The following is a 23,374-nucleotide window of genomic DNA, read 5'->3' as shown; positions in this document are numbered from 1 at the left end:
AATCTTATGTTCCTTGCGTCAGCTGCAAAATCTTTGAACTCTCTGTCGATCTTTCTCCATTGCGTTCCATCTGCGGTGTGTCTCAACTCCCCGTCCGACTTACGGTCCTCTTTGTGCCATCGCAACAACTTGGCATGCTCTTTGTTCCTGAACAGACGTTTCAACCGTGGTATTATAGGAGCATACCACATCACCTTGGCGGGAACCCTCTTCCTGGGTTTCTCGCCCTCAACATCGTCACCAGGGTCATCGCCTCTGATCTTATAACGCAATGCAGTGCATACCGGGCATTCATTCAAATTCTCGTATTCACCGCGGTAGAGGATGCAGTCGTTGATGCATGCATGTATCTTCAGAACCTCTAAACCTAGAGGGCAGACAACCTTCTTTGCTTCGTACATACTGGCGGGCAACTCGTTATTCTTTGGAAACATATTCTTCAACATTTTCAGCAAGTCTTCAAATGCCGAGTCAGCTACACCTGCCTGTGCCTTCCATTTCAGCAAATCCAGTGTGCAGCCCAGCTTTTTCAGACCATCATCGCATCCGGGGTACAACGACTTTCTGTGATCCTCTAACATGCGATCCAAATTCTCCCTCTCCTTTTCAGTTTCGCAGTGTCTTCGTGCATCAGCAATGGTCCGACCAAGATCATCAACGATCTCATCACGTGCCTCTTCTTCACCTTCACCTTCCCCTTCACCTTCCCCTTCACCTTCAGCATCCTCCATGAAAGTATCACCGAAATGAGCAAGATAGCTTTCATCGATGAAATCATCCCCTTCTTCATCTTCTTCCATTATAACCCCTCTTTCTCCATACTTGGTCCAACAATTATAGCTTGGCATGAAACCATGCCGAAGCAGGTGCAGGTGAACTTCTCTTGAGGAAGAGTAACCCTTCTGATTCTTACAGTCAACACATGGACAGATAACAAAACCCTTCTGCTTGTTCGCATTAGCCACTACGAGGAAATCTTTCAAACCCGTAGTGAACTCGCGGGAGAGTCGGTTACCGTACATCCATTGCCGATTCATCTGCATTATTATAATATAAAATATATAATTAACCATCATGCATTTGTTAAACTAACTAGCTATAAACAATAGAAATTAAACAATGAACAACACACATGCATATTTTATCAATGACACACATGCATGAAAGGTTCAAGTTGCTAACCGCGATCGAGGAGGAAAAAATAAATGAGGAACCTCAAGTGTGGCTCCAACACTTCATATCATGTTTGTTTCACGCTCTTGGGGCATTTCATCAAACACCTTGTGTGCATAAGAGGAACCAAAAGCAAACCTACACCCCCTTGTGAAGCTTGTGAAGAGAAGTGGCACCAAATGGCTAAGTGAGTGTGCTGAACTGGTATATATAAGGGAGGAGCTATAGTCGCGGTTGGCCTGGCCAACCGCGACTAAAGGCCTTTGGGCACCTTTAGTCGCGGTTGGCCTGGCCAACCGCGACTAAAGCCCCTCACGTGCACCAGCTGGCCACCGAGCGCCCTGGGCCCAGGCCTTTGGTCGCGGTTCGTCTGCCGAACCGCGACTAAAGACCTCATTAGTCGCGGTTCTTATAGTTTCGCGACTAATGGGGCTGGACGGAAGCCTCTTTTTCTACCAGTGTATCTTGAAAGCACTACGAAAAACAGAAGCAGTGTCCATTGTCCTCTTCATTTTTTTGGCTGCATCCCATGTTCTCTTCATTCTTCAATATTCCGCAATAATAATTTCATGTCTACCAATTACAATGACACAATTTAACACAAAATGATGTGCAACGTTAATTTGTTCATGTACTGGTAAAATCCTAAATTAAAGAAGAAACACTAAATTAAAATTTGGGAATGAATGCAGTTGGTGACCTCCGAGGTGGATACGTCAAATCGGGGGCGACCACCGGCTGTGCTGGAAGCCTAGAAAGGCTAGGATGCCGATTGGGCGGCACCACGGCGGCCAGTGGCAGAGCCGCAACCCGCGGCGGCATAGGGCGGCAGCCACCAAGGGGGGGGGGGCGGGGCGCCATGGGCGCGGCTAGATCTGAGCCTCGGTACCACAGGAGGGAAACGCAGGACCACATGAGGGAGGAGTGGCGAACGGAGGCGGCGACCGGCAATGGCGAGGCAGGGGGCAGGCCGGCAGGGCACGGCTGTGCCAGGGCGTCGGGATGAGGCGGCTCCGCGGCTGGTTCTCCTCGATGTGGACGAGGGCCTGGTTGCGTTCGTCCCTGCGTCAACAGGTAAGTGTTATTGGGCTATTTTTTTTCTGGCCCGGTTAAAGATCCATAGGTATACAGCACGGTCCAAAATTCCAGGGTGGGCCGCGGCCCACCCTGGCCACCCTGTAGCTCCGCCCCTGGGTGCAGCGCACGCGGTGCACGCGGGCTAAGGCCAACTCCACCGCGCGACCCTATCCTGTCCGGCATCAACTGTTTGGGGTAAAACGAACAAAAGGGGAGGCCCAGCGCGCGACGGTCCGGACCCATCTGGTCCGTTTTGTGTCTGGGCCAACCCATTTGGAGAGCAAAGTTGCTCCGGGTTTGGGGCGCCGCGGATACCGAACGGACGCGCCGCTCGTCTGCGTCTGGCCGCGTGGCAGGGCGGCCACCTACCTCCCACCCGCCAACATAAATGCGCACGGGCGGCCGGCCCCGCCTTTCATCGGCCCAGTGAAAGGTTCCCGTCCTTCTTAAATGGGCAACCCGTGGACCGGTCGTCGTCCACAATGCCCCACTCCATCCCACGACCTCCTTGAAATCCGACAGCGCCAAACTCTAGCCCTCTCTCGTCCTCGAGCTCGCCGGCCGGCAACCTCGATGCCATGGGCTTCTGGAACCAAGGCCGCAAGGGGAAGCACGACCGCGAGGCCGGCTCCTCGTCGGGGCGCCGTGCCGGCTCCGTGAAGGAGGAGCCCGCATCTCTACCACGCCAGGCCCCCTCGCCGCCAGCGTTCTCCATCACCCCCGCGTCCGCCGGCCAGCGCGACCGACACTACATTCGCGCTAGTGTGTGCCACCGTTACTGGGAGATGAGGACGCCGCTCCCCTGGAGCGACGCCCACCTCCCCAACAACTGACACCTGTCGGCCGACCGTGTGCCGATCCCGCCGGTCCCGGTGACCGGCCGTGCGCGCCGCGAGAAGATCGAGCGCTGCCGCCGCCTCCTCCCGGACGACCTCTACTATGACGAAAGGTACGCCCCCGACTCGCCATTGTGGGACACTTGGTTCCGTGATTAGCACGACACGCGGCGGGCGTCCTTCTTGGCCGACACATCGACAGGGCCATGACGGCCACGCCCAGAGCGCCGAGCGGTTGCTCCCCAGGAGCGCGGGCGTAGGCGGGTGCGCGTCCTCACGCCATGCCGTCGCCGTCGCCATCTCCATCGCCACCACCACCTCCTCGCATGACAGCTAAGGAGGAGGCCCGTCTCATGGCGCGTGTCATGGAGGACTCCATGCGCACGCATGATGAGCGCCAATGGGAGGGCCTCGAGGAGATGATGGCCCGCTCCGCCGCCGGCGAGGTAGCCATCCCCGAGTTGGAGATGGTGGCCGCGGAGCCGGAGATGGAGGAGGAGCCGGTGGCCGCGTTTCACCCGGGTCTGCTGGGCCAGGGGTGGGGCTGGTCCTGCACTGCTTCGGAGATGGCCGCCGGCGTGAGCGTGAACTGGTGCGCCACTCCGGCGCGGTCACTGAAGCGAGAGGCGTCGCCATGGGAGGAGGTGGTGCAGGCACCTCCCGCCGTCCAGCCCGCCCCCGTCTACCACGCACCGCCGGCCCACCTCTAGACGCCGCCGGCCTACGTCGACCTCGTCAGCGACGACGACGACACCGGCGGCCACTGAAGACGGCGACGGCGACGGCATCGACAGGCACGGGCAGGAGCGCGCGGGCGGCGGCCGTTTTTCTTTTCTTTTTATGTTTAATTATTAATGTCACTCGGACGTGAAACTGGGCCGTTTTGTGGCCGTGACCCCCCTAACTAAGTTTTATGTTTATTAAACTGTGTTTATTTATTTATTTAGTCATTTTATTTATGTTTTCTTTTTTTAAAATCATGTTTTGACACGGACGTGATTTGAGGTGCGGCCGCGCGGTGGGCGCACGCACGACCCAACGGAAAAGGCCGGGCACGGGCGAACCCATCGGCATCCCAAAGGAACAAAATCCAGCCAATCCGAACGTCCGTTTGGGGTCGTGCGGTGGAGTTGGCCTAATCTAGCTCGTCTCATAGTTTCGGAGCTACAGTAGACCACAATTTCTCCGGTAGTGGGCGGGTACGAGGCCCATTCTTCCCGTCAAAAGCAGTTCATTCTAGTTTGTGGTCTCTATGTTTTCTCCAGCTTTTTGTTAGTCCAGTGGCTACGGATTTTCCGTGAGTAAAATAGACCCCGAGAAGAACCGTTGGGCATGCTTTCCTTGCTACCTTTGGAATTCCAAGCTTGACCATCACTACTAGTACTCTTGAGTCGCAAGGGCGCCCAAGATTGCTGTGGCGGAATGCACAGTAGCCACAAAGGTACGATGAAGTGCACATTCTGTTATCCTGTCCCCATAACAAGTGCAAATACTGAATAATGACACTTTTATTTACAAGGAGCATGGAAGACATCGAGTGTATTAGTACAGTTTCTATTTAGGGAGGCCTTTCTTACGCACCGAATTTTATTCTTAAACCACCACAAACAGAAGAGAAAATTCTTTCACGGAAGGCACAAACATGTTCATTGACAAAAACATACATTTTTATTTATCATTTTCAAAATTTTAACATCCGTAGGCGATCATAGGAGCCCAAGCCATTTTGAATTTCTACTTTTTTTTTAGAAAATATAACCATTGCTTTATGCACTAGTGTGTCTTGCTAAGAATCACTAGTAAAAGCATACATGCAATGCACGTTGGTATTAAGAAAAAATTCATTGCATATCGATATTACATAGGATATCAATTACATATTTAGGTGTTGAGCAAGACGTTAATATTTGGTATGATAATAATTACATGCTAAACATGTTTAGCACACATCATTGAAGCAATCTAGTTCGTTGGATTGACATGGTTTTAAGGTCAAGATTAATTATCTGCCCCTTTGACTGTCTTTGTATTGGTATATACTAGCAAAAGGGCCCGTACATTGCAACTGGATAATAAAATCATGGTTTTGAAATCAAGTTTCAAATATTCACATCCATGCATACACGTATTTGAATATTTGTGCACCAACCGGCGCGCATGCAGACATAAGACACGCGCATTCTAACATGCTCACGATGGATCGAGGTTGGACTTGATCCTTGATGCGTGTATTTTGTTTAAGTACATCCTTGATGCATGTATGAGAAGGAAAGAAAATGCCAGTCTTACGATAAATGGATAACTGGAGGGCCCTATGATGTACGAATAGTTCAGAGGAACACACGTTTTTTCACTTTTACATGTGACAGGGTAGGTAATTTACTTCAACTTTAGTGGCAGTTTCGATGACAGAAGAAGATTCCATGAAACAATTAATGAAGAGTTTTTCACTTACGGGTGACGGTTTAGGGGCAGTTTCGATGACAGGCCAAAAAATAGAAATAGTTAACGAAGAGTTTTTTCACTTATGGGGGTTAGGGTGGGTAATTTACTTCAATTTTATGGGCAGCTTTGGGTAGGTGGATAGACAAAAAATCGAAGAAATGCATCGTCCTTTATTATTAGATAATGAAGCGGCAGTCAGAATGGAACCTCGGACTAAAGCTCAAAGTGCAAGCACAATCCCGATGAATCGCCTAGCCATGGGGTACGCTACTCGAGCACCTGGTGGCCCCTCTTGGACGCCCTTTCTAACATGTGTATGTCTTGCCCTTGCAATCCTAATAAAAATTTTGATCGATTTTATCAGGGCGAAAAAACATAAAGGCATTCCTTCACCCGGAGGGGCTAGATTTTCCGATTCCACCAACTCCACTAAGAAAACTTGTCTATGTATTATCAACACCAAGGAAACATAGGAAGCATTATCTCCATCATTGTCTTCGTCTCCATCTTCAATGGTATCCATTGTCCAATTGGTAATCAAACATTGTAATCATTTTACAGTGTTGTCTCCTTATTGTTGATTGTCATGTTTGTTTATTTAGTATAATATTTCGTTCAGATTGTATCTTATTACAATATGTGATTGGTTCGTTATGCTCTTGAGGACATTTGTTGTACGAAATGTCAGTTTGCATTGCATTTTTTATTCTTTTTAAACGAGTCACTTAACTATTATTAAAAAAACACATCTATCACGATGGTTTGGGTGCATCGTGTGCTTCTATGTAATTTTATTATGAACAAAAATATATATATTTTTTTTCATGTAGTTTGTTCCTGTACAACATAAGGTAGAAAATGATAGCGTTGGATGTTCTTGTTGAAGATTATAATACAACATGGTTTCATTTCTATTGGATGTTATTTAGTCATGGAATAATATTGTATAAATTTTGAGCTTTGAAAATATCATGAATAACAACATTGTAAGTGCATCTAGTGCCACTTAGTGATTTTGGTGTATTAAAGACTTACAGGTTAAGGGACTGATATGTTTGTGAGTGTACACAGACTCTATAAGTCGATGAGAAGTTTGATATTTATAGTGAAAGTCGATCCCTAAAAATGAATGTCTTCAGCTGAAGACTTTGGTTCTCCTGAAGACTTTGAAAGTGAAGAAATTGATGTGACCTTGAAGACTTGGATATTCATGCGAGGATTATGAAGCATGGAGACTTTTGTTTTCGTAGTTTCAGTTTCTCTTTTTTGAGTAATAGGAAACACCACACTGTTAAAGGGAGTCGAGGTAATACTAAGGAAACTGATTTCCAAGTGATGCTCATCTCAAAATCCTACACCTACCCAATCCTTTTGAGTGAAGCCATTGAAAATCTCATATCAGTTCAGTCAATTTCTTCAGTGACAGAGACGAAGATCTTCTGGGCTCTGAGGAATTTGTTCTCACTGAGGAGTTAGGAATTCGCCAGGGCGGATTTCCTACACAGTGAGGAACATGATAGCCCTAAGGAATTTGATACCTCAAATCCGACCATTTTTGTGCCATGCGCCAGCTATCCAGAATATTCTACCACCTAACGGTCATATCATTGAAGGGTATTTATGTCTTATCATGACGGACTACTCCCTAGGCTATAAATAGCCGCCCCTTTAACCACTAGCTGGTTGGCTGCTCCGAGAGAAACTAACACTTGTCAATTTAGAGCATCCCATCCTCCGAGGACTTTGAGAAAAAATCATCAAGTGAGGAAAACCCAAAACCCAAACCCAAACACCTACAAACCCAAAGTGATTGAGCATCACTGAAGAGATTGTTCCTGTGTGGAACCGATGCTTGTTACCTTTGAGGACTTTGTATCCTCCAGACGGTTAGGCGTCATGGTCTGAGCATCCAAGAGAAATTGTGGATTGCCGAGTGACCAAGTCTGTGAAGGTTTGGAAGTCACCTATGAAGACTTACCACGAGTGTTGGGCGAGGTCTGTGTGACCTTAGCTCCAGGAGAATACGGTGAGGACTGTGTGTCCTCGAGTTTAAATACTCAGCTGCTCCAACCAGACGTACGACTGTCACAGCAGTTGGAACTGGTCTACCAAATCATTGTCTTCACCAAGCCTACTGGTTCTATTTCTTCAACCCTTTCATTTCCTCATTCATGTGTTGATGAACCTGATCATTATTGTTTGAAGACTTTGACTGAAGACTTTCTCTATTTCCTCAATCCAATTTCTCCAGTCACACTGTCTTCAGCCTGCTTATCATGTGTTTACGCTACTTATGCTCTGTGTTTGTTTTTCATATCATCATGATGATTATGCTGTTACTATGTTATGCTTATACTTGAGTACTTATTTCGCTGTTAGTTGTTCGTGACTTAGGAATTTCCTCACCCTAAAATTCCTCAGTGACGAATTTGTAAAAATCGCCTATTCATCCCCCCCCCTCTAGTCGACTTAACGCACTTTCAATTGGTATTAGAGCAAGGTCCTCCCTTGTTCTGTGTGATTTTGGTTTAACCGCCTTGAGTTTTAGTTATGTTGACTACGAGAATGAAGAAAGTGACATGCCCCATCTTTGTTGGTCATGAGTATCCCAAGTGGAAGGCCATGATGAAGAAGCGACTCATGGCGATCAACAGCGAACTGTGGACCATCACTAAGATTGGTCTTACCGATCTATGCAAGATGGCGGAGGCTGATGATATTTGCAAGTACACTGTACTCAACCTCATGGCGAAGGATATCATCTACTCCTGTTTGTCCCAAAATCAGTTCAAGAACATCATGCATCTCAACCATGCGAAGCTTATCTGGGACCGACTCTCGGAGTTATATGAAGGCCATCGTACTCGTCATGATCCTTGATTTGAGGATTTCAAGGAATCTCTCAAGGAGATGACTTTTGCCCGAGAATCATCATCCACTGCAGCATGCCTTATGGCAAAGGATGCCAAGGTAACTGAGTGCTACCTATCTGAGTCTAGTGATGATGAATCGGGTGATGAATTTGGATCCAACTACACTAAACTTGCTTCCCTTTCCATTAAACAACAAAGATCTCTTGAAAAAGTTCAAAACATGCTTGATGAAAGCGATGATATGTTGGGTGAGGAATTGAATCGAACTAAGGCCTTGACTGATAGTCTTCAGAGACTTCAGTCTAGGTTTGACAACCTTCAAAATCATCATAACACTCTCTTAACAAATCATGAGAAGCTTTTTTATGAATTTCTTCAGAGAAATCAAGATCTTGAGAAGTTAAAAGTGAGTTATGAAGATCTTCAGAAGGAAAACGATTCATTGCTTGCTCAACAGATCAGTTCCGCTCAGAAAGAATTTATTCCACCATGTCTGAAATGCATTGAGCGTGAATCCGCTAATTCTTCACCTGAATGTTCAAATGCTTCTATTGCTGCAAATTCTTCATCTGTCTTTGTGGTCACAAATTCCTCATTTGAGGATACCACATGTATCACTGATGACAATGCAGGCCTGAAGGAATTGTATGTGATAGGCGTATACAAAAGACTCAAAGGGCATCAGACTCTTTGTGATGTTCTCAAAAAGCATATCTTGAACATGAACCCTAGGAAAGAGGGTATTGCCTTTGAGAGGAAACTCAATGTTGATGAGACCTACTGGAAACCTGAGAAGTATCCCAAAACCTCATGGGTTGCTACGAAAGGACCTCCTATAGATCCATGCACTCTATCTGGCTTTACTTGTGATTCTTCATATTCCTCTGATGAGTCATTTGACTCCAACTATAGATTGTTCAAGAATCAGAATGGTGAAGTATTTGCTTAATATGTTGGGACTAACTGTAGGAACGGTCCCCATGTGAAGAAAATATGGGTTCCCAAAAGGTGCCTTCAAAATCTTCAGGTGAATGTCTTCATGACACCACCTATGAAGAAAAGGAACCCCAGATCAAATTCTTCCTATGGACCAAATTCTTCATCTGGATCAAACTCCTCAGGTGGATCAAAATCCTCATATGAACATCATCGTGCTAATCCTTCTGTTTCGCAGGGAAAGTCTAAAGGCTATGAATATGTGCATTATTCTTCAAACCATTATGTTCATAAGTCCTCGAAGAATTTCTCTGCTTATTCATATGCTTATCCTAACCACTCTTCTGTGAAACGAGGTGCACTGGCTTCAATGCCATCTTTTTCTTATGGAGCTCGCAGAATGATGAACTCTTTGCCACCCCTCCAGATGTGGGTGGTGAAGAAAAAGAACTATTCTCTTATGCAGGGTCAGGTCTCCAGATGAACTTAATCGTCTGAAGAATTTGTTGGAGACCTGAATGTGCTTGAATGGACGCAAGGTAATCATGAATAAATGAATCACTCATTTCTCTCATCCTCATATTGCTATATCTGTTATTGTTGATGAAATCGATATCATATTCTTCACTGATGAAGCATATGGGTTCGTAAGTTACACTAATTCATCTGCAGGATGAACAACCTAAAGCTACTGAGTGGGTCCTCAACAGTGGATGTACAAATCACATGACCGGTGACAGGAACTTATTGATGGACATTGATTTGTCTCCATCACATCTGAAGCATATCACCTACGCTGACAAAGGCAAAAGCAAGGTATTGGGTCTAGGTAAGGTTGCGATCTCAAAGGATAGACACATGGACAAAGTCATGCTTGTCGAGTCCTTAGGATTCAACCTCATGTCTGTCTCAATGCTTTGTGATCTTGATATGATTGTCGTCTTTGGCAAATATTGTTGCATTGTGCTAATGGAATCTGAAAATTCCAAAGTCTTCGAAGGCTTTAGGAAAGGAGACTTGTATATTGTTGATTTCTCTGCAGGACCACAGCCTGCCACATGTCTACTTGCAAAAGCTTTAGAATGCTGGCTATGGCATCGACGACTTGGTCATGCTGGGATGAGGAACTTGCATACACTCGCGAAGAAGAAGCATGTCATTGGCATCAAGGGTGTCAAATTCCTCAAAGATCATCCTTGTGGGTCTTGTGAGGATAGAAAGATCACTAGAGCCAAGTATCCCTCGAAGACTATCATGACCACTTCCCGTCTCTTTGAATTACTTCATATGGATCTCTTTCACCCAACTCATTATGCCACATTCTCTAGTTCTGCATCATTATATGGATTTTCCATAGTTGATGATTATTCTCGTTATACATGGGTGCATATCATCACTTACAAAAATGAAGTGCAGTAAGTCTTCAGACGATTTTCCTCAAGAGCTTCTACTAACTTCGGCATGAAGATCAAGCATATCAGGAGTGATAATGGAACTGAGTTCAAGAACACTGGTCTCGATGAATATCTTGATATACTTGGTATTACTCGCGAGTTATCTGCTCCCTATACTCCTTAGCAGAATGGTGTCGTGGAGCGCGAGAACAGAACTCTTGTTGAGATGGCTCACACCATACTTGATGAATACAAGACACCACAACACTTTTGGCCTGAAGCTATTGATACTGCATGCCACATCATCAACAGAGTATATCTTCACAAATTCTTTAAAAGACCTCATATGAACTCCTCACTGACAAGAAACCCAATGTAAGTTATTTCAAAGTCTTCAATGCTAAATGCTGGATTAGAGATCCTCTCCATCACTCTAAATTTGCACCGAAAGCACATGAGGGTTTTATGCTTGGTTACGGAAAGGACTCACACACCTGCAGAGTCTTTAACATCAATCATCACAAGATTATTGAAACTGTAGATGTGCGGTTCGATGAAACTAATGGCTCGCAAAGAGAGCACCTAGCTCCTGTGCTAGATGAAATGTCACCTGAGGAATCCGTCAAGCTCAAAGCTACTGAGGATATCATCCCTATCAAAGAATCTGCTGAAGAAGTCATTCCGAATAGTGAAGAAAATCACACTGGTGCTGCTGAAGAAAATGGTCCTGAAGAAATTGCTGGGCCTAAGCAAAGTCGTCAACCTGCACATCCTCACATTGCAAACAAAGTGCAGATCAAGAAAATCATAAGTGACATCAACGCACAAAGTCGTCTCACGCGCTCAAAAGCTTCACACTTGTCTATCACAAAGCCCACTAAAGTTGATGAAGCATTCATGAAATCTGAGTGGATTCAAGCCATGCAAAATCAATTGCATCAATTCGAGCTCAATAATGTGTGGGAGCTTGTCAAGCAACCAGACCCACGCAAGCACAACATCATTGGTACCAAATGGATCTACCGCAACAAACAAGATGAAAATGGCCTTGTGGTGAGGAATAAGGCTTTACTTGTAGCTTAAGGCTACACACAGGTTGAAGGAATTGATTTTGATGAAACTTTTGCACCTGTTGCTAGACTTGAAGCTATTCGCATATTGCTTGCTTACGCTAACCATCATAATATCATCTTACCTCAAATGGATGTGAAAAGTGCATTCCTCAATGGTAAGCTTGAGGAAGAAATATATGTTCCTCATCCACCAGGTTTTGAGTATCCAAAATTTCCAGATCACGTCTACAGACTCAACAAGGCCCTCTATGGCCTCAAGCAAGCACCTCGGGCGTGGTATGACACAATGAAGGAATTCCTCATGAAGAAAGGCTTCAAACCCGGTTCACTTGACCCAACTCTTTTCACCAAAGCATATGATGGTGAATTATTCGTGTGCCAAATATATGTTGATGATATTATCTTTGGCTGTACTAACCAACATTACAGTGATGAATTTGCCTATATGATGAGTGAGGAATATCAAATGTCTATGATGGAAGAGTTGAAATTCTTCTTAGGTCTTCAAATTTGTCAACAACATAATGGCATATTCATATCTCAGGAGAAATACCTCAAGGATGTGTTGAGGAAATTCGGCATGCAAGATTGCAAAGGCGTCAAAATCCCTATGCCCACAAATGGCCATCTATGCACCGATGAAAATGGTAAAGACTTCGATCAAAAGGTAGCTCCATGATTGGCTCTTTATTGTACCTATGTGCATCTAGGCCAGATATTATGCTTAGCATTTGCATGTGTGTCCGATTTCAAGCTACACCGAAGGAATCACACCATAAGGCTATGAAGCATATTCTTTGATATCTAGTCACACTCCAACACTTGGATTATAGTATCCCAAGGGCTCTTCCTTTGATCTCATTGGATATGTTGACTCTGACTATGCTGGTGACCGGATGGACCGCAAGTCAACATCAGGCACATGTCATTTCCTCGGACGATCCTTGGTATGTTGGTCCTCGAAGAAGCAGAACTGTGTATCACTCTCTACCGCTGAAGATGAGTACATTGCTGCCGGATCATGTTGTGCTCAATTGCTATGAATGAAGCAAACCCTCAAGGACTATGGAATCAATGTGAAGAATGTGCCACTCTACTACGACAATGAGAGTGCTATCAAGATTGCTCACAACCCAGTTCAGCATTCGAAGACAAAGCACATCCAGATTCATCATCATTTTCTTCATGACCATGTGTTGAAGGGCGACATCTCCATCGACCACGCAAATACTGAAGACTAGCTGGCCGATATCTTCACAAATCCCTTGGATGAGAAGAGATTTAGCAAGTTGCGGTGTGAGCTAAATATCTTAGAATCTTCGAATGTTCTTTGAAAAGGACACACATCCTAACACTTATGCAAATTTGATTACTTATATGTGCAACACACGAAGTAATATTTTTCTTCAATCAATGAAGACTAACCCTCTAAGTGTGAAAAAATTAATGAAGAATTTGATTCTCAGAACCCTACGACAATTGTACGCGGTATCTAAAATCATCATTCTTATACGGTGGGTTACGCCACCAACCAAACTTGAAAATTTTCAATTTGAGTTTTTCTTCATTTTTGAAATTCCTCAGTTGTTCAATTTCTTCAACTTTGCATTGTCTTCACTCTTTCCGTTGTTGTTCTTCATTGACTATATATATATATACACTTGAGTTTCTATGTCCTTTACATCATTCACTTATTGTTAATTCTTGAAGTTGCTTTTTCTGCTAAGTGAATTTGATCGGACCCTTTTCCCCTCTATGCTAAACTCAACCCAGTCTGTTCACAAATTCTTCATGTGCATTCTATTTGAAACCCGTTAAAAATCTTCATTGTGTCCTTTCAGCTGAAGAATTTGCGAATGAAACATTAAAATTTTCTTATCTGAATTTTCGGCTTTTGCCGCTCAAACCATTCCACATCCCACGATAAGATTTATCTTTTCACCCGCGATCTCACATGATCTCCACCACAGTGTACATGGGTGACACATGTCGCTAGGATGAGAAGGTTCAGGGGCACATTCGTCCATTTTCCTTGGGCGAGTGTTTTTTCGCCTCGGCTATAAATACCCCTCACCCTCCTCAGACTGCATTTACCCTGCTCGAACTCACTCCCCTCGCTCGAGCTCTCAAGCCCTAGCGCCGCCGCTACTTTCATCGTCGCCGGTGAGGAAGAGCTTCACTTCCTCGACCTCGTCATCGTCGTACTTGCGCCGGCCGTGGATATCTACTCTCCGTCGCCGCCGTAGCTGTCTTCCTCTGCCAAGTTAGGGCGTGGAAGATCTGGACTGACGGACTTCTAGTCTAACACTCCCAGTTCATCGTGTTCTTCGTCAAGGGTAATTAAAAGTTACTTTTATTGCCTTTGTTGATTCTGATGATTTCCATAAAATCTTCAAAAGGTGTTTATTCTTCAACGTCCACACTTTAAACACCTCACACAATCATCTGTTCTTGATCTATTTCTCTAAGTGACATTTTTCCTCAAGATTCCTCAATTATGTGCATTTCACAATCCATACAACTCTGGAACCTAAGTCAAAGAACACTTAGTGAAATTCTTCAAGACATATCTGGTCAATTTCCTCAAACCTGTTCCGTTTTGCAAAAACTTTTGAGAACACATATGACCTCTCCAAATTCTTCGCACCTATACTATATTCGCAGGTACACATGTCTGTTGTTGAATCACTAGGTTCTCATCAACTTAACTCATTTGCAGCGTTCCTCGAAGAAAAGCTGAATACTTCTTTAGAGAACTCAATAGTTCAAAATCCTCAGCTGAAGAAAATGGCAGATGGCAAGAGACCTTAGAAGGGAGGGAAGAAACTGGAAGTGAATACTGCTTTTGAAATCCATGATGACATCTATGTAGGGTATTGCACTCTAGATGAGGCGACTCACAGAAAGGAAACGAAGAATGAGCGCAAGGTGCGCATTCAGAAAATTGAACGAAGATGGGCACGGGAATGGAGGGAATACAGATATGTCACGCCAAAGTACATGAAGGAATTCACTCTAAACCCTCCTTGCCCAAGACCTCCGTTGGCACCTGGCAAAATTGCTGATCCCACTAGCATCAAGCGTAGTGAGGACTATGCTGATGAATGGGCCAAGCGGCAAGCCAAGTTGGCCAAACAGGTCAAAGAAGCAGTGAGAAAATTCAACGAAGGCTCAGCTGCTGCCGCTACTGAGGCCTCTACTAGCAAGAAGGCTATGCCTAAGAAGCCTGCTTGGAAACCACATTCCTCAGCAATGCCCTCACGGCCAAGCTCATTTGTGCCCTCACGACCTATTTCTCAAGCTGCTCCAGTTCCTCGGGTTACAAAACCCTCAGCTCCTCCAGCAAAGTCCTCGGCACATGTGCATGTCGCCTCTTGCCAAAGGACCACAGGCATCTCAATTTCCCGAGGAGCATCTGCAAGTTCTTCAGCTTCTCCTCAGTCTTCAACATGCCACACTTTGCTGAAGACCAAGGCTAATGTTAGACGAGGCACCAGACTAATTCCTCACAAGAAGCAAGTTGCCTTCCAAGTTCCGTCAGATGATGACGAAGATGATGATGAAGAATTAGCCGAAATCATCAAAGACAGACAGCAAAGGGCTGCTAGAGCCAAGGGCAGTGTTGTGCCACTCATGCTGGATCCGAAGAAGATTCTGGACTTCATTGACCTCTGCCACAAGGACCCAAACACTCCCTTGCCAGAATTAAACCTCACACCTGGTCAAAGTCATATGTTGATGGCCTTCATTTCCGAAGAAAAATGGAAATTTGAGAAAGCTAGGTCTGTGAAGAAATCCCAGTACAAGAAACAACGCTTTCTGCAGGACAATGTTCTAACGCTATCACATGATGAACTTGTCGCTCTGCAATCTGAGATCAAGAAACTCAGTGATGAATTTGACGCCTACAAGGCAGAATGGTTGGGAGCCAAAGTCAGATTCGTTAGAATGGCGAAGGGATTTACACCAAATGTTGCTGCTCCAACGCACATTGAAATTCCTTAGGTTGAAGCATCTGCACAGCCTATTGAAGAACATGCCAGCATCGCTGATGAAAATCATGCTGCTGATGAAACTGAAAACACCGGGGCTGATGAAGCTATTCCAGCCACTGGAGAAATTGCCAGGGCAACCTCTAGTGTTGCGCCAGAAGAATAAGACAGGCCAGCTGAAGCATCTGACGCTGCGCATGACGAAACTGAACAAGTCAGGACAACTGCATCAGTTGTGCCTAAAGAAATTGCACCAATTTCCTCTGCTCCTCCTGCACCAACGCCAACACCAAGTCCTATTCTTCCTTCTACATTAGAAATGAAGAAAACCAAGGCCGGTGAGCGAGTTGCAATAAAGAAAAGGAAAGCATTTGCTTCCTCAGAGTATTCTGCTCCCAAGAAAGCGAAGATTTTGACCAGCTCATTTGCACATCCAATAGATGTTGTTCCTCTTTCAAGTATGCCATCAAAGGAAATCATTCCTTTTGGTGAAGATTATGTGATTCCAAGTGAATCATATGAAGAAGATCCTTCTGCTACTTCGACAGAGCAGATGGGTGAAGAAATTGAAGTGGACAATGTCACTTCAACCCCTATGGTATCACCGACCATGCCTCAGTTCACGGCTGAAGAAATTGATGAAGAAGAAGAAGACGTGGACATTGGGTGCACCACTCCAGTGTTGAATGATGACTATTGGGAAAGTTATCACCCCAATTCCCCCATGTTCACCCCACTGCAACAGATTCCTCAGTCCCCATTCCAGACTGAAGAAATTCACACGGGCTCTGATGAACCTCAAGCATCTCTTCTTACCATGACTGAAGAAATTCCAGCCACTAGTGTTGTTGATAAAACTGCTAAAGAAAAGTAGACCCAGGCTGGTACTAAAGTAGAAACTAAAATTCCTCAGCCTACGGCTCCCGAGACTGTGATTCCTGAGGCAGTGAAGACATTGAATGATACTCCTCAGCCCAAGCCAAAGAATCTGTTCTCAAAGACGTAGAAGTTTAAGGCTGATGACTTCTTTCATGAGCATGTATTCTTCACTGATTATAACCCATATGACACTGCTCGTCTTCGAAGGAAGCGTTTCTGGACAACAAGTCAGATGAACTTCTAGTCTTCACTTCTATTCGATAAGGACAAGATCTTTGACCATGAGTGTATTCCTCATGTGGATATGGAATCGCTGCCTTGCTTCAACCAGTCCTCGGTGTTCATCATGACGCTGGGTTACTCAACTTCTGCACTGACATATGTGATTGGAATGAAGAGCTAATTCTTCAATTCTACGTGACGTTGCACATCATCAGAAATTATGATGATATAAATTCTTGGGTGTTAGACTGGATGACAGAGAACACTCACTTCAAAGCATCGGCCTCTGAATTGCTTCATGCCCTGCCTGTTAGTCCTCCCTGTGAAGGTGCATGTCTCCTCTATCATGAACCTGAGCTCTCTGATCATTTCATGCAAGTGTTGATGAAGCCGCTGAAGTCTGGCCAAGCCCCAAGAACCAAATTCCTCGTGAAGGAATTGCTTATGTGCCTCGTACTGTCTATCGCATTTTGACCAAGACCCTGAGTCCCATCAAAGGCCACGACTCTAATGCAGAAGAAGTTGTTGGCATCATGAAGAATCTGCTATTCAATATCATGCATGGTATTTCAATAAACTACCATGACTTCTTCATGAGGACTATGGCAAATGTTGCTCTTTCTCCGTTTGAATTGAAGCCTTACGCGCCCTGGATCATGAAATTCATCAGATCAAGGTCTTAAATCAACTACAAGGCCGATACTCTTAACCATGGCAGCTACCTGCCCCCCATTGAAGTCCTTAAGCGGACTATTTCCTCAGCTGATGAGAAGGGCAAGGCCACTATTATTGATGAAGACATTCGTCCATTGGATGGACAGTTCCGCAAAGCTGCATCCTACTCCACAAATGATGACTCTGCCACTCATGACTCTGCCATCAATGCTTCAAAACAAATCCTCAAGGCACAGCTCCAAGGGTGATGACTGATCGTGAGCTTCTCCTCAGTCTTCATCAGAAGGTCGATCGCAACCACAAATGGGTCAAGCGTCAGTTTGGTTCAATTCTTCACAACATGACTGCTACACACAATTCACTAAAGAAGAACCATTACTACCTCCATGAAGTATTTGATCGCACCTAGTGAGGGACGGACGGCCGGACTATATACATCGTTCGGACTATTGGAGCGTGAAGATACAAGACTCAAGACTCCGGCCCGTGTCCGGATGGGACTCTCCTTTGCGTGGAAGACAAGCTTGGTGAACCGGATATTATATTTCCTTCCTTGTAACCGACTCCGTGTAAACCCTAGCCCTCTCCGGTGTCTATATAAACCGGAGAGGTTGGTCCTTAGAAGGCCGATCACAATTACAATCATACCATCATAGGCTAGCTTCTAGGGTTTAGCCTCTACGCTCTCGTGGTAGATCTACTCTTGTACTAATCATATCTTCAATATTAATCAAGCAGGAAGTAGGGTTTTACCTCCATCGAGAGGGCCCGAACCTGGGTAAACATTGTGTCCCTTGCTTCCTGTTACCATCAGCCTAAGACGCACAGATCGGGACCCCCTACCCGAGATCCGCCGGTTTTGACACCGACATTGGTGCTTTCATTGAGAGTTCCTCTGTGTCGTCGCTGCAAGGCTTGATGGAGCCTTTAATCATCGGCAACACGGTCCAGGGGAAGACTTTTCTCCCCGGACAGATCTTCCTGCTCGGCGGCTTCGCACTGCGGGCCAATTCGCTTGGTCGTCTGGAGCAGATCGACAGGTACGCCCCTGGCCACCAGGTCAGGTTCGGAAACTTGAACTACACGGCGGATATTCGCGGAGACTTGATCTTCGACGGATTCGGGCCTGCGCCAGGAACACCAGACAGTCGCGATGAGCACGGCCTAGACCTGCTGTCGGACAATGTTCAGAATATCACCCCTTCCATAGCCCCGGACCTAAATCCGGAGCAGGCTGCATCGCCTAAGGACGGAGGGATGGACCCCGCCCCGCAGGCTGCATACTCATCGGCGGTGGAGCCTAACACAGGTCTCACCTCTGTGGAAGCCTGTAACCCCTGGCCCCCGGACTCATACCCGGTTGTTGGTTCCGGTCCACACACCCTCAAGCTAGCCGAGCCAGGTTGGGCTCCGGTAATGAAGTTTACCGCTGTGGATATCTTCCAGCACTCGCCCTTTGGCGACATGCTGAACTCATTAAAGTCTCTCTCTTTGTCAGGAGGCTCGGGGCCAAACTATATCCAGCCTAAGTGGGAAGCAGGCGATGAAATAATTCGGTGCCCACCCACCACCCACTTCATTGCCACGGTCGACGATTTAACCGACGTGTTTGACTTTGACCCCGAAGACATCGACGGTATGTACGACGATGCAGGAGAAGCTTCAGAATCTCTGAGGCGCGAGACTACTACCTCGTCACACGATATATACATGGTGGATACGCCCAAGAAGGACGACGGCGATCATCTAGAAGATAAAACACCCGAGCAAAAGCCAAAACGGCGGCGCAGATGCCGCTCAAAGTCCAGCAACGGTAAAAATAGCGACAAGAGTGCAGGAAGGATCGACATACCAATAAACCCTGAAGGCAATAACGACCACATGGACCCAGCGATGGAGCAGGCCGAGCCAGGTGACGCCAAACCGAGTTCGGAGCAGATTCCCGATCACAATGATCCAGAGGGACGAGCTCATCAAACCTCCCCAGGAAAAGAACACAGTCCGGACGATGATGCATTCATCATTCCGGAAGAACACGTGGACCGAGACAACCTCCACAGAAAGCTTATGGCCACAGCGAGAAGTCTAAAGAAGCAGAAGCAACGGCTCAAAGCCACACAGGATACGCTCAATCGCAGATGGAATAAAGTGCTAGACACTGAAGAATGATATGGCGACGATCGCCATACAAAGAGCTACCCAAAACGCATGCTACTGCCAGAATTCAACGACGAGGCTGTTCCACCAAAGAATAATACGACCGGGAAACCAGACGTACCACTTCACAACCGCAATCGAATGGCTACTAATGCCGCGCATGATCTACGTGAACATCTGGATAAGAAAGCCGGTGCGGCCAGGTCCATCTACGGATCTAAAGGACTCACCCCGGTGAGGGTTTATGGTTATAAAAACGTTCATACAAGCCAAATACCAGTTCGGAATAAACACCGGACACAACAACAGCCGGCTGCATGCCACAGCGCATCCAGATACAGAGGGGCTGCTCACCCCCTGTGCTTCACCGAAGAAGTACTAGACCATGAATTCCCACAAGGTTTTAAACCTGTGAACATAGAGGCATACGATGGAACGACAGACCCAGGGGTCTGGATCGAGGATTTTATCCTGCATATTCACATGGCTCGTGGGGATGACCTCCACGCCATCAAATACCTTCCCCTCAAGTTGAAGGGACCAACTCGACACTGGTTGAAAAGCCTCCCCGAAAATTCAATTGGGAGTTGGAGGAACTCGAGGACGCTTTCAGGGCCAATTTTCAAGGGACTTATGTCCGGCCTCCAGATGCAGACGATCTAACTCACATAATCCAACAGCCCGGAGAGTCCGCCCGCAAGCTTTGGAACAGATTCCTCACTAAGAAGAATCAAATTGTCGATTGTCCGAACGCTGAAGCCTTAGCAGCATTCAAACACAGCATCCGCGACGAGTGGCTCGCCCGGCACCTCGGCCAAGAAAAGCCAAGGACAATGGCAGCCTTAACAAGCCTTATGACCCGCTTTTGCGCGGGCAAAGTTAGCTCGCTAGCCCGTAAAGGCACCAGCGACCCCAGCACATCCGAAATAAGGGATGGCAACGGGAAGCCACGGCGTAATAAAAACAAACGCCAAAACAAGGAAGAGATCCCGGACAACACAATGGTCAATGCCGGATTCAGGGGCTCTCGACCTGATCAGCACAAGAAGCCATTGAAAGGCAGTAAAGAGGGACCGTCCAGTCTGCACAGAGTCCTGGACAGACTATGCCAAATTCATGGCACCCCCCAGAAACCTACGAACCACACGCATAGAGAGTGTTGGGTCTTCAAGAAGGCCGACAAATTAAATGCCGAACACAAGGGGAGGGACACACTAAGCGAAGACGAGGAAGAACCTCGCCAGCCGAACACTGGGGGACAGAAAAAATTCCCGCCAGAGGTTAAAATAGTAAACATGATACACACGACTCACACATTCACGAGAAGGCACGAACGCGCGCTCAGAGACGCGCATGATATAGAGCCCATCGTACCCACATCTGACTACTGGATGTCTCATCCGATCACCATCGATCAAATGGACGGCCGAACTAGTATTCGGCGCGGAGGATTAGAGGACTTGGTGCTTGACGCAATAATCGACGGATACCATCTCACCCGTGTCCTCATGGATGGTGGAAGTAGCCTCAATTTAATATACAAGGACACGGTCCGCAGAATGGAGATAAACCCATCCAGAATTAGCCAAAGCAACACCACCTTTGTCATGGGCTCACAAGGCGTTGAAGCCTACGTCAGGGGCTCTGTCATGCTGGAAGTAACATTCGGCTCCCCAGGCAACTCTAGAAGTGAAGAACTACTCTTCACCATCGCACCCTTCCAAAGCGACTATCATGCATTGCTTGGAAGAATGGCCTTCGCCCGCTTCAACGCATTGCCGCACTACGGCTACCTTAAACTCAAGATGCCCGGTCCACGTGGCGTCATCACCGTTAACGGAATCACAGAGCGCTCTTCACGCGCAAAGGAACACGCGACAGCCCTAGTGGCCAGACTATAAGCGGCCTCCAATATCAAAAACATGACTGGTCATTAAGACCACAGACACGGTTAGACGAGTCCGGTAGCTCGGATAAAATTGAACCAAGGCACCGTATATGTAATCCCATAGCGGGCACCAGGGGCTATAAATATTTAATACAGCCCCACACTTGGCTCAACCTTATTGGCAGGCCAACATCTTACACTTTTATTAGCCATCGCATACTTACGTTGTACTCTCCTACGAGTTTTCTTTTTTCCACAGACAACGTTCGCGCGATACCCTTCCAGGATACGACACAACTGAGACAAAGGCGCAGACGTGCAGCAGGGCCCCGTTCAACAGGTTTCTTTTTAGATTAAGCCCCTGTGTAAACCTTTTCTACTGCCTCTTGTTGTTTAACCATCCCATGGGTTCCATACCCACAGAGGATACTGCCATTATTGGCATTTCGCCACGACAGATTAAACGCACGTACCTGGAAATATAGGGTTTGTAATAGGCTTTCTTCAGCCTATTTTCTTTCACAAAGACCGAATACCTTCGAGAGTGTTCGGCGTCACGAGTTTGGCCTTATATGCATCAGCTCCGAATCATGTCTTTGGTCAAATGTTGGGTTTGCCCGGCTCCTGGGTTTGCCGCCTTACGTTCCGTTATTATCGGCTAAGGCGGCTGACGGTGTCCTGGACTAGGGGATACTCACCACGTCATCTCCCGATCTGTTAGATTGGGCCGAGGACCCCCATGGCCGTATACTCATGGGCTAGTCCGGACAGCTGCCGCATACAAGGAAGAATCCACAAGACTTGGCGATCAAGACAAGGACTCCTCCCCCACCGGCGTATTCGGCTAGGACTCTTGTTATCCTAGGCCTCTGGTGCATTATATAAACCGGGGCCAGGCTAGTCGATAGACATATACAACAACAATCATACCATAGGCTAGCTTCTAGGGTTTAGCCTCTCTGATCTCGTGGTAGATCAACTCTTGTACTACCCATATCATCAATATTAATCAAGCAGGAGTAGGGTTTTACCTCCATCGAGAGGGCCCGAACCTGGGTAAACATTGTGTCCGTTGCCTTCTGTTACCATTGATCCTAAGACGCACTGCTTGGGACCCCCTACCCGAGATCCGCCGGTTTTGACACCGACAGTGGCCAAAGGAGAACTACTACGATTGTGCCCTGGTTATTCCGGATGAGGACCTCAGTAGAGAAAGCCGAAAACTGACTGTCATGATACAGCGAGAGACTGTTCAACCACTCGAAGACCCACCGGACTCTTTAGGATTCCTCCGCATTAACGAAGGGCCGTTCCCCGGCCATGTACATATGCGCCCGTATTCGGATGCATGCGAAGGTACCAGGGGCTACATAGTAGGCCCACCGTTAGACTCCCATGGCTAAGCGAAAGTGTTACAGCTATATAGTTTGGTTGCCTAGTTCGACGTGCGATCACCTCCTTAATGGACCAAGACATTGGATCAAGTGTGATTAAGCATATTTTTCGCGAACACCCCCGCATTATATGTGTGGGGGCTGAAGCCAACGACTGCTAACTTTTGGATTACTTATATATATATATATATATATATATATATATATATATATATATATATATATATATATATATATAAACGGCCGCACAGGGGACACAATCATATTTTCAGGCAAAAAGTATAAATATAGCCTCATAATCAAAATGCACATTGTTTTTACAATTATTCGACTTATCACTCGAACAAAACATTCTTCGAG

The sequence above is a fragment of the Triticum aestivum genome, chromosome 7B, assembly GCF_018294505.1.
Source record: "Triticum aestivum cultivar Chinese Spring chromosome 7B, IWGSC CS RefSeq v2.1, whole genome shotgun sequence".
Taxonomy (NCBI): Eukaryota; Viridiplantae; Streptophyta; class Magnoliopsida; order Poales; family Poaceae; genus Triticum; species Triticum aestivum.
The sequence above is the reverse complement of the archived record's forward strand: the minus strand, read 5'-3'. Positions refer to the sequence as shown.